Genomic DNA, 12919 nt, shown 5'->3' with positions numbered 1-12919 from the left:
GGCCGGTGAGGGAAGCAGGCCCAAATTTCAGAGTCTCTGCTCAAAGCACAGAAAATCAAAAAGGTGGACAGTTCCCATGCGTCTGTCTGGGAATATGCAAATTCCTTTCTGTACACACCTCAGCTCATTAGGAGGCATTGCGGCTGCTGGGCAAGGGGAACGGGAAGCGTGCATCAGGCTTTAGGTGAAGTGGCACTGTAGGACTTTTGTCCCCCAGCGATTTTACGCTTTCCACACCATCCTTCCAATCGTTAGGCTGTGAGCCACCACTGTGCTCTGCACATAGCCATGCACTTTAAGTCCCTTTTTCGCACGTACTTTCATTAAACCTGAATATAGAAGTATATATCTGTCTAGGCTAGAGGCACATGAAACAGGACTGGCGTGCCGCTTCAAGTGTACCTGAGAGGAATCTGACTCAGGATTGGCCACCCTCTCAGGGCACCGACTCAGGATTGGCCAACCTCTATGGGGCACCTCTAACGGGCACAAATAATGGGCAAGCCCTATGAAAAGCACAGCGTGAGTCTAGGTGCCACCTTGAAAAAGGAGGGTGACGTCTGGCATCTGACAGCAGGAATATTAAGAGAGGAGAAAACATACTGCCTGCTATCGTGAAATTCCAAGATAGTCACGAAAAGCAATCTCATGCACTGCACAAGCTCTTTCCCATGATGCACCTCTCCTGCACTCTGTCTATGCAAATGAGCAAGCAGAGAGTTCAGGAATAAAACACCTAAGCTCATGTCCCCAAAAAACAGCAGCAGACAACTCGCAGATATTCCCCAATTTCTAATGCTTTTCTTTTAAACACACGATAAACAGCCTCACCTGTGGTAAGGCTTAAAAAAATTGAATAAACTCGTAAATGTTCCTCTCCACGGAAATCTTTAGTAAAAGGCGAAAGATTTTTTCGTTTTGAAGAGAAACCAGAGTAAGTTAGAATATGGCTCTCTGGGGGTAAGTGGCACCACATCAAAGACCCCGTCATTGCGATGGTGAGGACCTGAGAGGTATTTTCAGGCTCTAAGAAAGAGGACAAGAACCAGGCCCAAATTTCAGAGTCTCTGCTCAAAGCACAGAAAATCAAAAAGGTGGACAGTTCCCATGCGTCTGTCTGGGAATATGCAAATTCTTTTCTGTACACACCTCAGCTCATTAGGAGGCGTTGCGGATGCTGGGCAAGGTGAACGGGAAGCGTGCATCAGGCTTTAGGTGAAGTGGCACTGTAGGACTTTTGTCCCCCAGCGATTTTACGCTTTCCACACCATCCTTCCAATCGATAGGCTGTGAGCCACCACTGTGCTCTGCACATAGCCATGCACTTTAAGTCCCTTTTTCGCACGTACTTTCATTAAACCTGAATATAGAAGTATATATCTGTCTAGGCTAGAGGCACATGAAACAGGACTGGCGTGCCGCTTCAAGTGTACCTGAGAGGAGTCTGACTCAGGATTGGCCACCCTCTCAGGGCACCGACTCAGGATTGGCCAACCTCTATGGGGCACCTCTAACGGGCACAAATAATGGGCAAGCCCTATGAAAAGCACAGCGTGAGTCTAGGTGCCACCTTGAAAAAGGAGGGTGACGTCTGGCCTCTGACAGCAGGAATATTAAGAGAGGAGAAAACATACTGCCTGCTATCGTGAAATTCCAAGATAGTCACGAAAAGCAATCTCATGCACTGCACAAGCTCTTTCCCATGATGCACCTCTCCTGCACTCTGTCTATGCAAATGAGCAAGCAGAGAGTTCAGGAATAAAACACCTAAGCTCATGTCCCCAAAAAACAGCAGCAGACAACTCGCAGATATTCCCCAATTTCTAATGCTTTTCTTTTAAAGACACGATAAACAGCCTCACCTGTGGTAAGGCTTAAAAAAATTGAATAAACTCGTAAATGTTCCTCTCCACGGAAATCTTTAGTAAAAGGCGAAAGATTTTTTCGTTTTGAAGAGAAACCAGAGTAAGTTAGAATATGGCTCTCTGGGGGTAAGTGGCACCACATCAAAGACCCCGTCATTGCGAGGGTGAGGACCTGAGAGGTATTTTCAAAATCTAAGAAAGAGGACAAGAACCAGGCCGGTGAGGGAAGCAGGCCCAAATTTCAGAGTCTCTGCTCAAAGCACAGAAAATCAAAAAGGTGGACAGTTCCCATGCGTCTGTCTGGGAATATGCAAATTCTTTTCTGTACACACCTCAGCTCATTAGGAGGCGTTGCGGCTGCTGGGCAAGGGGAACGGGAAGCGTGCATCAGGCTTTAGGTGAAGTGGCACTGTAGGACTTTTGTCCCCCAGCGATTTTACGCTTTCCACACCATCCTTCCAATCGTTAGGCTGTGAGCCACCACTGTGCTCTGCACATAGCCATGCACTTTAAGTCCCTTTTTCGCACGTTCTTTCATTAAACCTGAATATAGAAGTATATATCTGTCTAGGCTAGAGGCACATGAAACAGGACTGGCGTGCCGCTTCAAGTGTACCTGAGAGGAATCTGACTCAGGATTGGCCACCCTCTCAGGGCACCGACTCAGGATTGGCCAACCTCTATGGGGCACCTCTAACGGGCACAAATAATGGGCAAGCCCTATGAAAAGCACAGCGTGAGTCTAGGTGCCACCTTGAAAAAGGAGGGTGACGTCTGGCCTCTGACAGCAGGAATATTAAGAGAGGAGAAAACATACTGCCTGCTATCGTGAAATTCCAAGATAGTCACGAAAAGCAATCTCATGCACTGCACAAGCTCTTTCCCATGATGCACCTCTCCTGCACTCTGTCTATGCAAATGAGCAAGCAGAGAGTTCAGGAATAAAACACCTAAGCTCATGTCCCCAAAAAACAGCAGCAGACAACTCGCAGATATTCCCCAATTTCTAATGCTTTTCTTTTAAACACACGATAAACAGCCTCACCTGTGGTAAGGCTTAAAAAAATTGAATAAACTCGTAAATGTTCCTCTCCACGGAAATCTTTAGTAAAAGGCGAAAGATTTTTTCGTTTTGAAGAGAAACCAGAGTAAGTTAGAATATGGCTCTCTGGGGGTAAGTGGCACCACATCAAAGACCCCGTCATTGCGATGGTGAGGACCTGAGAGGTATTTTCAGGCTCTAAGAAAGAGGACAAGAACCAGGCCGGTGAGGGAAGCAGGCCCAAATTTCAGAGTCTCTGCTCAAAGCACAGAAAATCAAAAAGGTGGACAGTTCCCATGCGTCTGTCTGGGAATATGCAAATTCTTTTCTGTACACACCTCAGCTCATTAGGAGGCGTTGCGGCTGCTGGGCAAGGGGAACGGGAAGCGTGCATCAGGCTTTAGGTGAAGTGACACTGTAGGACTTTTGTCCCCCAGCGATTTTACGCTTTCCACACCATCCTTCCAATCGATAGGCTGTGAGCCACCACTGTGCTCTGCACATAGCCATGCACTTTAAGTCCCTTTTTCGCACGTACTTTCATTAAACCTGAATATAGAAGTATATATCTGTCTAGGCTAGAGGCACATGAAACAGGACTGGCGTGCCGCTTCAAGTGTACCTGAGAGGAGTCTGACTCAGGATTGGCCACCCTCTCAGGGCACCGACTCAGGATTGGCCAACCTCTATGGGGCACCTCTAACGGGCACAAATAATGGGCAAGCCCTATGAAAAGCACAGCGTGAGTCTAGGTGCCACCTTGAAAAAGGAGGGTGACGTCTGGCCTCTGACAGCAGGAATATTAAGAGCGGAGAAAACATACTGCCTGCTATCGTGAAATTTCAAGATAGTCACGAAAAGCAATCTCATGCACTGCACAAGCTCTTTCCCATGATGCACCTCTCCTGCACTCTGTCTATGCAAATGAGCAAGCAGAGAGTTCAGGAATAAAACACCTAAGCTCATGTCCCCAAAAAACAGCAGCAGACAACTCGCAGATATTCCCCAATTTCTAATGCTTTTCTTTTAAACACACGATAAACAGCCTCACCTGTGGTAAGGCTTAACAAAATTGAATAAACTCGTAAATGTTCCTCTCCACGGAAATCTTTAGTAAAAGGCGAAAGATTTTTTCGTTTTGAAGAGAAACCAGAGTAAGTTAGAATATGGCTCTCTGGGGGTAAGTGGCACCACATCAAAGACCCCGTCATTGCGAGGGTGAGGACCTGAGAGGTATTTTTAGGCTCTAAGAAAGAGGACAAGAACCAGGCCAGTGAGGGAAGCAGGCTCAATTTTCAGAGTCTCTGCTCAAAGCACAGAAAATCAAAAAGGTGGACAGTTCCCATGCGTCTGTCTGGAAATATGCAAATTCTTTTCTGTACACACCTCAGCTCATTAGGAGACGTTGCGGCTGCTGGGCAAGGGGAACGGGAAGCGTGCATCAGGCTTTAGGTGAAGTGACACTGTAGGACTTTTGTCCCCCAGCGATTTTACGCTTTCCACACCATCCTTCCAATCGATAGGCTGTGGGCCACCACTGTGCTCTGCACATAGCCATGCACTTTAAGTCCCTTTTTCGCATGTACTTTCATTAAACCTGAATATAGAAGTATATATCTGTCTAGGCTAGAGGCACATGAAACAGGACTGGCGTGCCGCTTCAAGTGTACCTGAGAGGAATCTGACTCAGGATTGGCCACCCTCTCAGGGCACCGACTCAGGATTGGCCAACCTCTATGGGGCACCTCTAACGTGCACAAATAACGGGCAAGCCCTATGAAAAGCACAGCGTGAGTCTAGGTGCCACCTTGAAAAAGGAGGGTGACGTCTGGCCTCTGACAGCAGGAATATTAAGAGAGGAGAAAACATACTGCCTGCTATCGTGAAATTCCAAGATAGTCACGAAAAGCAATCTCATGCACTGCACAAGCTCTTTCCCATGATGCACCTCTCCTGCACTCTGTCTATGCAAATGAGCAAGCAGAGAGTTCAGGAATAAAACACCTAAGCTCATGTCCCCAAAAAACAGCAGCAGACAACTCGCAGATATTCCCCAATTTCTAATGCTTTTCTTTTAAACACACGATAAACAGCCTCACCTGTGATAAGGCTTAAAAAAATTGAATAAACTCGTAAATGTTCCTCTCCACGGAAATCTTTAGTAAAAGGCGAAAGATTTTTTCGTTTTGAAGAGAAACCAGAGTAAGTTAGAATATGGCTCTCTGGGGGTAAGTGGCACCACATCAAAGACCCCGTCATTGCGAGGGTGAGGACCTGAGAGGTATTTTCAAAATCTAAGAAAGAGGACAAGAACCAGGCCGGTGAGGGAAGCAGGCCCAAATTTCAGAGTCTCTGCTCAAAGCACAGAAAATCAAAAAGGTGGACAGTTCCCATGCGTCTGTCTGGGAATATGCAAATTCTTTTCTGTACACACCTCAGCTCATTAGGAGGCGTTGCGGCTGCTGGGCAAGGGGAACGGGAAGCGTGCATCAGGCTTTAGGTGAAGTGACACTGTAGGACTTTTGTCCCCCAGCGATTTTACGCTTTCCACACCATCCTTCCAATCGATAGGCTGTGAGCCACCACTGTGCTCTGCACATAGCCATGCACTTTAAGTCCCTTTTTCCCACGTACTTTCATTAAACCTGAATATAGAAGTATATATCTGTCTAGGCTAGAGGCACATGAAACAGGACTTGCGTGCCGCTTCAAGTGTACCTGAGAGGAGTCTGACTCAGGATTGGCCACCCTCTCAGGGCACCGACTCAGGATTGGCCAACCTCTATGGGGCACCTCTAACGGGCACAAATAATGGGCAAGCCCTATGAAAAGCACAGCGTGAGTCTAGGTGCCACCTTGAAAAAGGAGGGTGACGTCTGGCCTCTGACAGCAGGAATATTAAGAGCGGAGAAAACATACTGCCTGCTATCGTGAAATTTCAAGATAGTCACGAAAAGCAATCTCATGCACTGCACAAGCTCTTTCCCATGATGCACCTCTCCTGCACTCTGTCTATGCAAATGAGCAAGCAGAGAGTTCAGGAATAAAACACCTAAGCTCATGTCCCCAAAAAACAGCAGCAGACAACTCGCAGATATTCCCCAATTTCTAATGCTTTTCTTTTAAACACACGATAAACAGCCTCACCTGTGGTAAGGCTTAAAAAAATTGAATAAACTCGTAAATGTTCCTTTCCACGGAAATCTTTAGTAAAAGGCGAAAGATTTTTTCGTTTTGAAGAGAAACCAGAGTAAGATAGAATATGGCTCTCTGGGGGTAAGTGGCACCACATCAAAGACCCCGTCATTGCGAGGGTGAGGACCTGAGAGGTATTTTCAAAATCTAAGAAAGAGGACAAGGACCAGGCCGGTGAGGGAAGCAGGCCCAAATTTCAGAGTCTCTGCTCAAAGCACAGAAAATCAAAAAGGTGGACAGTTCCCATGCGTCTGTCTGGGAATATGCAAATTCTTTTCCGTACACACCTCAGCTCATTAGGAGGCGTTGCGGCTGCTGGGCAAGGGGAACGGGAAGCGTGCATCAGGCTTTAGGTGAAGTGGCACTGTAGGACTTTTGTCCCCCAGCGATTTTACGCTTTCCACACCATCCTTCCAATCGTTAGGCTGTGAGCCACCACTGTGCTCTGCACATAGCCATGCACTTTAAGTCCCTTTTTCGCACGTACTTTCATTAAACCTGAATATAGAAGTATATATCTGTCTAGGCTAGAGGCACATGAAACAGGACTGGCGTGCCGCTTCAAGTGTACCTGAGAGGAATCTGACTCAGGATTGGCCACCCTCTCAGGGCACCGACTCAGGATTGGCCAACCTCTATGGGGCACCTCTAACAGGCACAAATAATGGGCAAGCCCTATGAAAAGCACAGCGTGAGTCTAGGTGCCACCTTGAAAAAGGAGGGTGACGTCTGGCCTCTGACAGCAGGAATATTAAGAGAGGAGAAAACATACTGCCTGCTATCGTGAAATTCCAAGATAGTCACGAAAAGCAATCTCATGCACTGCACAAGCTCTTTCCCATGATGCACCTCTCCTGCACTCTGTCTATGCAAATGAGCAAGCAGAGAGTTCAGGAATAAAACACCTAAGCTCATGTCCCCAAAAAACAGCAGCAGACAACTCGCAGATATTCCCCAATTTCTAATGCTTTTCTTTTAAACACACGATAAACAGCCTCACCTGTGGTAAGGCTTAAAAAAATTGAATAAACTCGTAAATGTTCCTCTCCACGGAAATCTTTAGTAAAAGGCGAAAGATTTTTTCGTTTTGAAGAGAAACCAGAGTAAGTTAGAATATGGCTCTCTGGGGGTAAGTGGCACCACATCAAAGACCCCGTCATTGCGATGGTGAGGACCTGAGAGGTATTTTCAGGCTCTAAGAAAGAGGACAAGAACCAGGCCGGTGAGGGAAGTAGGCCCAAATTTCAGAGTCTCTGCTCAAAGCACAGAAAATCAAAAAGGTGGACAGTTCCCATGCGTCTGTCTGGGAATATGCAAATTCTTTTCTGTACACACCTCAGCTCATTAGGAGGCGTTGCGGCTGCTGGGCAAGGGGAACGGGAAGCGTGCATCAGGCTTTAGGTGAAGTGACACTGTAGGACTTTTGTCCCCCAGCGATTTTACGCTTTCCACACCATCCTTCCAATCGATAGGCTGTGAGCCACCACTGTGCTCTGCACATAGCCATGCACTTTAAGTCCCTTTTTCGCACGTACTTTCATTAAACCTGAATATAGAAGTATATATCTGTCTAGGCTAGAGGCACATGAAACAGGACTGGCGTGCCGCTTCAAGTGTACCTGAGAGGAGTCTGACTCAGGATTGGCCACCCTCTCAGGGCACCGACTCAGGATTGGCCAACCTCTATGGGGCACCTCTAACGGGCACAAATAATGGGCAAGCCCTATGAAAAGCACAGCGTGAGTCTAGGTGCCACCTTGAAAAAGGAGGGTGACGTCTGGCCTCTGACAGCAGGAATATTAAGAGCGGAGAAAACATACTGCCTGCTATCGTGAAATTTCAAGATAGTCACGAAAAGCAATCTCATGCACTGCACAAGCTCTTTCCCATGATGCACCTCTCCTGCACTCTGTCTATGCAAATGAGCAAGCAGAGAGTTCAGGAATAAAACACCTAAGCTCATGTCCCCAAAAAACAGCAGCAGACAACTCGCAGATATTCCCCAATTTCTAATGCTTTTCTTTTAAACACACGATAAACAGCCTCACCTGTGGTAAGGCTTAAAAAAATTGAATAAACTCGTAAATGTTCCTTTCCACGGAAATCTTTAGTAAAAGGCGAAAGATTTTTTCGTTTTGAAGAGAAACCAGAGTAAGATAGAATTTGGCTCTCTGGGGGTAAGTGGCACCACATCAAAGACCCCGTCATTGCGAGGGTGAGGACCTGAGAGGTATTTTCAAAATCTAAGAAAGAGGACAAGGACCAGGCCGGTGAGGGAAGCAGGCCCAAATTTCAGAGTCTCTGCTCAAAGCACAGAAAATCAAAAAGGTGGACAGTTCCCATGCGTCTGTCTGGGAATATGCAAATTCCTTTCTGTACACACCTCAGCTCATTAGGAGGCAATGCGGCTGCTGGGCAAGGGGAACGGGAAGCGTGCATCAGGCTTTAGGTGAAGTGGCCCTGTAGGACTTTTGTCCCCCAGCGATTTTACGCTTTCCACACCATCCTTCCAATCGTTAGGCTGTGAGCCACCACTGTGCTCTGCACATAGCCATGCACTTTAAGTCCCTTTTTCGCACATACTTTCATTAAACCTGAATATAGAAGTATATATCTGTCTAGGCTAGAGGCACATGAAACAGGACTGGCGTGCCGCTTCAAGTGTACCTGAGAGGAATCTGACTCAGGATTGGCCACCCTCTCAGGGCACCGACTCAGGATTGGCCAACCTCTATGGGGCACCTCTAACGTGCACAAATAACGGGCAAGCCCTATGAAAAGCACAGCGTGAGTCTAGGTGCCACCTTGAAAAAGGAGGGTGACGTCTGGCCTCTGACAGCAGGAATATTAAGAGAGGAGAAAACATACTGCCTGCTATCGTGAAATTCCAAGATAGTCACGAAAAGCAATCTCATGCACTGCACAAGCTCTTTCCCATGATGCACCTCTCCTGCACTCTGTCGATGCAAATGAGCAAGAAGAGAGTTCAGGAATAAAACACCTAAGCTCATGTCCCCAAAAAACAGCAGCAGACAACTCGCAGATATATTCACCAATTTCTAATGCTTTTCTTTTAAACACACGATAAACAGCCTCACCTGTGGTAAGGCTTAAAAAAATTGAATAAACTCGTAAATGTTCCTCTCCATGGAAATCTTTAGTAAAAGGCGAAAGATTTTTTCGTTTTGAAGAGAAACCAGAGTAAGTTAGAATATGGCTCTCTGGGGGTAAGTGGCACCACATCAAAGACCCCGTCATTGCGAGGGTGAGGACCTGAGAGGTATTTTTAGGCTCTAAGAAAGAGGACAAGAACCAGGCCAGTGAGGGAAGCAGGCTCAATTTTCAGAGTCTCTGCTCAAAGCACAGAAAATCAAAAAGGTGGACAGTTCCCATGCGTCTGTCTGGAAATATGCAAATTCTTTTCTGTACACACCTCAGCTCATTAGGAGACGTTGCGGCTGCTGGGCAAGGGGAACGGGAAGCGTGCATCAGGCTTTAGGTGAAGTGACACTGTAGGACTTTTGTCCCCCAGCGATTTTACGCTTTCCACACCATCCTTCCAATCGATAGGCTGTGGGCCACCACTGTGCTCTGCACATAGCCATGCACTTTAAGTCCCTTTTTCGCATGTACTTTCATTAAACCTGAATATAGAAGTATATATCTGTCTAGGCTAGAGGCACATGAAACAGGACTGGCGTGCCGCTTCAAGTGTACCTGAGAGGAATCTGACTCAGGATTGGCCACCCTCTCAGGGCACCGACTCAGGATTGGCCAACCTCTATGGGGCACCTCTAACGTGCACAAATAACGGGCAAGCCCTATGAAAAGCACAGCGTGAGTCTAGGTGCCACCTTGAAAAAGGAGGGTGACGTCTGGCCTCTGACAGCAGGAATATTAAGAGAGGAGAAAACATACTGCCTGCTATCGTGAAATTCCAAGATAGTCACGAAAAGCAATCTCATGCACTGCACAAGCTCTTTCCCATGATGCACCTCTCCTGCACTCTGTCTATGCAAATGAGCAAGCCGAGAGTTCAGGAATAAAACACCTAAGCTCATGTCCCCAAAAAACAGCAGCAGACAACTCGCAGATATTCCCCAATTTCTAATGCTTTTCTTTTAAACACACGATAAACAGCCTCACCTGTGGTAAGGCTTAAAAAAATTGAATAAACTCGTAAATGTTCCTCTCCACGGAAAACTTTAGTAAAAGGCGAAAGATTTTTTCGTTTTGAAGAGAAACCAGAGTAAGTTAGAATATGGCTCTCTGGGGGTAAGTGGCACCACATCAAAGACCCCGTCATTGCGAGGGTGAGGACCTGAGAGGTATTTTCAAAATTTAAGAAAGAGGACAAGAACCAGGCCGGTGAGGGAAGCAGGCCCAAATTTCAGAGTCTCTGCTCAAAGCACAGAAAATCAAAAAGGTGGACAGTTCCCATGCGTCTGTCTGGGAATATGCAAATTCTTTTCTGTACACACCTCAGCTCATTAGGAGGCGTTGCGGCTGCTGGGCAAGGGGAACGGGAAGCGTGCATCAGGCTTTAGGTGAAGTGGCACTGTAGGACTTTTGTCCCCCAGCGATTTTACGCTTTCCACACCATCCTTCCAATCGTTAGGCTGTGAGCCACCACTGTGCTCTGCACATAGCCATGCACTTTAAGTCCCTTTTTCGCACGTACTTTCATTAAACCTGAATATAGAAGTATATATCTGTCTAGGCTAGAGGCACATGAAACAGGACTGGCGTGCCGCTTCAAGTGTACCTGAGAGGAATCTGACTCAGGATTGGCCACCCTCTCAGGGCACCGACTCAGGATTGGCCAACCTCTATGGGGCACCTCTAACGGGCACAAATAATGGGCAAGCCCTATGAAAAGCACAGCGTGAGTCTAGGTGCCACCTTGAAAAAGGAGGGTGACGTCTGGCCTCTGACAGCAGGAATATTAAGAGAGGAGAAAACATACTGCCTGCTATCGTGAAATTCCAAGATAGTCACGAAAAGCAATCTCATGCACTGCACAAGCTCTTTCCCATGATGCACCTCTCCTGCACTCTGTCTATGCAAATGAGCAAGCAGAGAGTTCAGGAATAAAACACCTAAGCTCATGTCCCCAAAAAACAGCAGCAGACAACTCGCAGATATTCCCCAATTTCTAATGCTTTTCTTTTAAACACACGATAAACAGCCTCACCTGTGGTAAGGCTTAAAAAAATTGAATAAACTCGTAAATGTTCCTCTCCACGGAAATCTTTAGTAAAAGGCGAAAGATTTTTTCGTTTTGAAGAGAAACCAGAGTAAGTTAGAATATGGCTCTCTGGGGGTAAGTGGCACCACATCAAAGACCCCGTCATTGCGATGGTGAGGACCTGAGAGGTATTTTCAGGCTCTAAGAAAGAGGACAAGAACCAGGCCGGTGAGGGAAGTAGGCCCAAATTTCAGAGTCTCTGCTCAAAGCACAGAAAATCAAAAAGGTGGACAGTTCCCATGCGTCTGTCTGGGAATATGCAAATTCTTTTCTGTACACACCTCAGCTCATTAGGAGGCGTTGCGGCTGCTGGGCAAGGGGAATGGGAAGCGTGCATCAGGCTTTAGGTGAAGTGACACTGTAGGACTTTTGTCCCCCAGCGATTTTACGCTTTCCACACCATCCTTCCAATCGATAGGCTGTGAGCCACCACTGTGCTCTGCACATAGCCATGCACTTTAAGTCCCTTTTTCGCACGTACTTTCATTAAACCTGAATATAGAAGTATATATCTGTCTAGGCTAGAGGCACATGAAACAGGACTGGCGTGCCGCTTCAAGTGTACCTGAGAGGAGTCTGACTCAGGATTGGCCACCCTCTCAGGGCACCGACTCAGGATTGGCCAACCTCTATGGGGCACCTCTAACGGGCACAAATAATGGGCAAGCCCTATGAAAAGCACAGCGTGAGTCTAGGTGCCACCTTGAAAAAGGAGGGTGACGTCTGGCCTCTGACAGCAGGAATATTAAGAGCGGAGAAAACATACTGCCTGCTATCGTGAAATTTCAAGATAGTCACGAAAAGCAATCTCATGCACTGCACAAGCTCTTTCCCATGATGCACCTCTCCTGCACTCTGTCTATGCAAATGAGCAAGCAGAGAGTTCAGGAATAAAACACCTAAGCTCATGTCCCCAAAAAACAGCAGCAGACAACTCGCAGATATTCCCCAATTTCTAATGCTTTTCTTTTAAACACACGATAAACAGCCTCACCTGTGGTAAGGCTTAAAAAAATTGAATAAACTCGTAAATGTTCCTTTCCACGGAAATCTTTAGTAAAAGGCGAAAGATTTTTTCGTTTTGAAGAGAAACCAGAGTAAGATAGAATTTGGCTCTCTGGGGGTAAGTGGCACCACATCAAAGACCCCGTCATTGCGAGGGTGAGGACCTGAGAGGTATTTTCAAAATCTAAGAAAGAGGACAAGGACCAGGCCAGTGAGGGAAGCAGGCCCAAATTTCAGAGTCTCTGCTCAAAGCACAGAAAATCAAAAAGGTGGACAGTTCCCATGCGTCTGTCTGGGAATATGCAAATTCCTTTCTGTACACACCTCAGCTCATTAGGAGGCATTGCGGCTGCTGGGCAAGGGGAACGGGAAGCGTGCATCAGGCTTTAGGTGAAGTGGCCCTGTAGGACTTTTGTCCCCCAGCGATTTTACGCTTTCCACACCATCCTTCCAATCGTTAGGCTGTGAGCCACCACTGTGCTCTGCACATAGCCATGCACTTTAAGTCCCTTTTTCGCACATACTTTCATTAAACCTGAATATAGAAGTATATATCTGTCTAGG

The 12919-nt window shown here is 46.8% G+C and overlaps 12 non-coding genes across 12 annotated transcripts; all 12 read right to left on the bottom strand.

Annotated features, from left to right (window-relative positions):
• Positions 1–823: 823 nt before the first annotated feature.
• Positions 824–938, bottom strand: LOC144801386 (U5 spliceosomal RNA). Its single transcript, XR_013605195.1, has one exon. It is a non-coding gene; the product is annotated as a U5 spliceosomal RNA (small nuclear RNA).
• A 916-nt stretch (positions 939–1854) lies between these two features.
• LOC144801384 (U5 spliceosomal RNA) lies at positions 1855–1969 on the bottom strand. Its single transcript, XR_013605194.1, has one exon. It is a non-coding gene; the product is annotated as a U5 spliceosomal RNA (small nuclear RNA).
• A 933-nt stretch (positions 1970–2902) lies between these two features.
• Positions 2903–3017, bottom strand: LOC144801382 (U5 spliceosomal RNA). The gene has a single exon (XR_013605192.1). It is a non-coding gene; the product is annotated as a U5 spliceosomal RNA (small nuclear RNA).
• A 933-nt stretch (positions 3018–3950) lies between these two features.
• On the bottom strand, positions 3951–4065 carry LOC144800698 (U5 spliceosomal RNA). Its single transcript, XR_013604586.1, has one exon. It is a non-coding gene; the product is annotated as a U5 spliceosomal RNA (small nuclear RNA).
• A 933-nt stretch (positions 4066–4998) lies between these two features.
• LOC144800759 (U5 spliceosomal RNA) lies at positions 4999–5113 on the bottom strand. The gene has a single exon (XR_013604645.1). It is a non-coding gene; the product is annotated as a U5 spliceosomal RNA (small nuclear RNA).
• Positions 5114–6046: 933 nt separating this feature from the next.
• On the bottom strand, positions 6047–6161 carry LOC144800568 (U5 spliceosomal RNA). Its single transcript, XR_013604462.1, has one exon. It is a non-coding gene; the product is annotated as a U5 spliceosomal RNA (small nuclear RNA).
• A 933-nt stretch (positions 6162–7094) lies between these two features.
• On the bottom strand, positions 7095–7209 carry LOC144801381 (U5 spliceosomal RNA). The gene has a single exon (XR_013605191.1). It is a non-coding gene; the product is annotated as a U5 spliceosomal RNA (small nuclear RNA).
• A 933-nt stretch (positions 7210–8142) lies between these two features.
• On the bottom strand, positions 8143–8257 carry LOC144800567 (U5 spliceosomal RNA). The gene has a single exon (XR_013604461.1). It is a non-coding gene; the product is annotated as a U5 spliceosomal RNA (small nuclear RNA).
• A 935-nt stretch (positions 8258–9192) lies between these two features.
• LOC144800682 (U5 spliceosomal RNA) lies at positions 9193–9307 on the bottom strand. The gene has a single exon (XR_013604571.1). It is a non-coding gene; the product is annotated as a U5 spliceosomal RNA (small nuclear RNA).
• Positions 9308–10240: 933 nt separating this feature from the next.
• LOC144800762 (U5 spliceosomal RNA) lies at positions 10241–10355 on the bottom strand. The gene has a single exon (XR_013604648.1). It is a non-coding gene; the product is annotated as a U5 spliceosomal RNA (small nuclear RNA).
• A 933-nt stretch (positions 10356–11288) lies between these two features.
• LOC144801380 (U5 spliceosomal RNA) lies at positions 11289–11403 on the bottom strand. Its single transcript, XR_013605190.1, has one exon. It is a non-coding gene; the product is annotated as a U5 spliceosomal RNA (small nuclear RNA).
• A 933-nt stretch (positions 11404–12336) lies between these two features.
• LOC144800566 (U5 spliceosomal RNA) lies at positions 12337–12451 on the bottom strand. Its single transcript, XR_013604460.1, has one exon. It is a non-coding gene; the product is annotated as a U5 spliceosomal RNA (small nuclear RNA).
• Positions 12452–12919: the final 468 nt, after the last annotated feature.

The sequence above is a fragment of the Lissotriton helveticus genome, chromosome 12 (assembly GCF_964261635.1).
Source record: "Lissotriton helveticus chromosome 12, aLisHel1.1, whole genome shotgun sequence".
Lineage (NCBI taxonomy): Eukaryota > Metazoa > Chordata > Amphibia > Caudata > Salamandridae > Lissotriton > Lissotriton helveticus.
The sequence above is the reverse complement of the archived record's forward strand: the minus strand, read 5'-3'. Positions and strand labels throughout refer to the sequence as shown.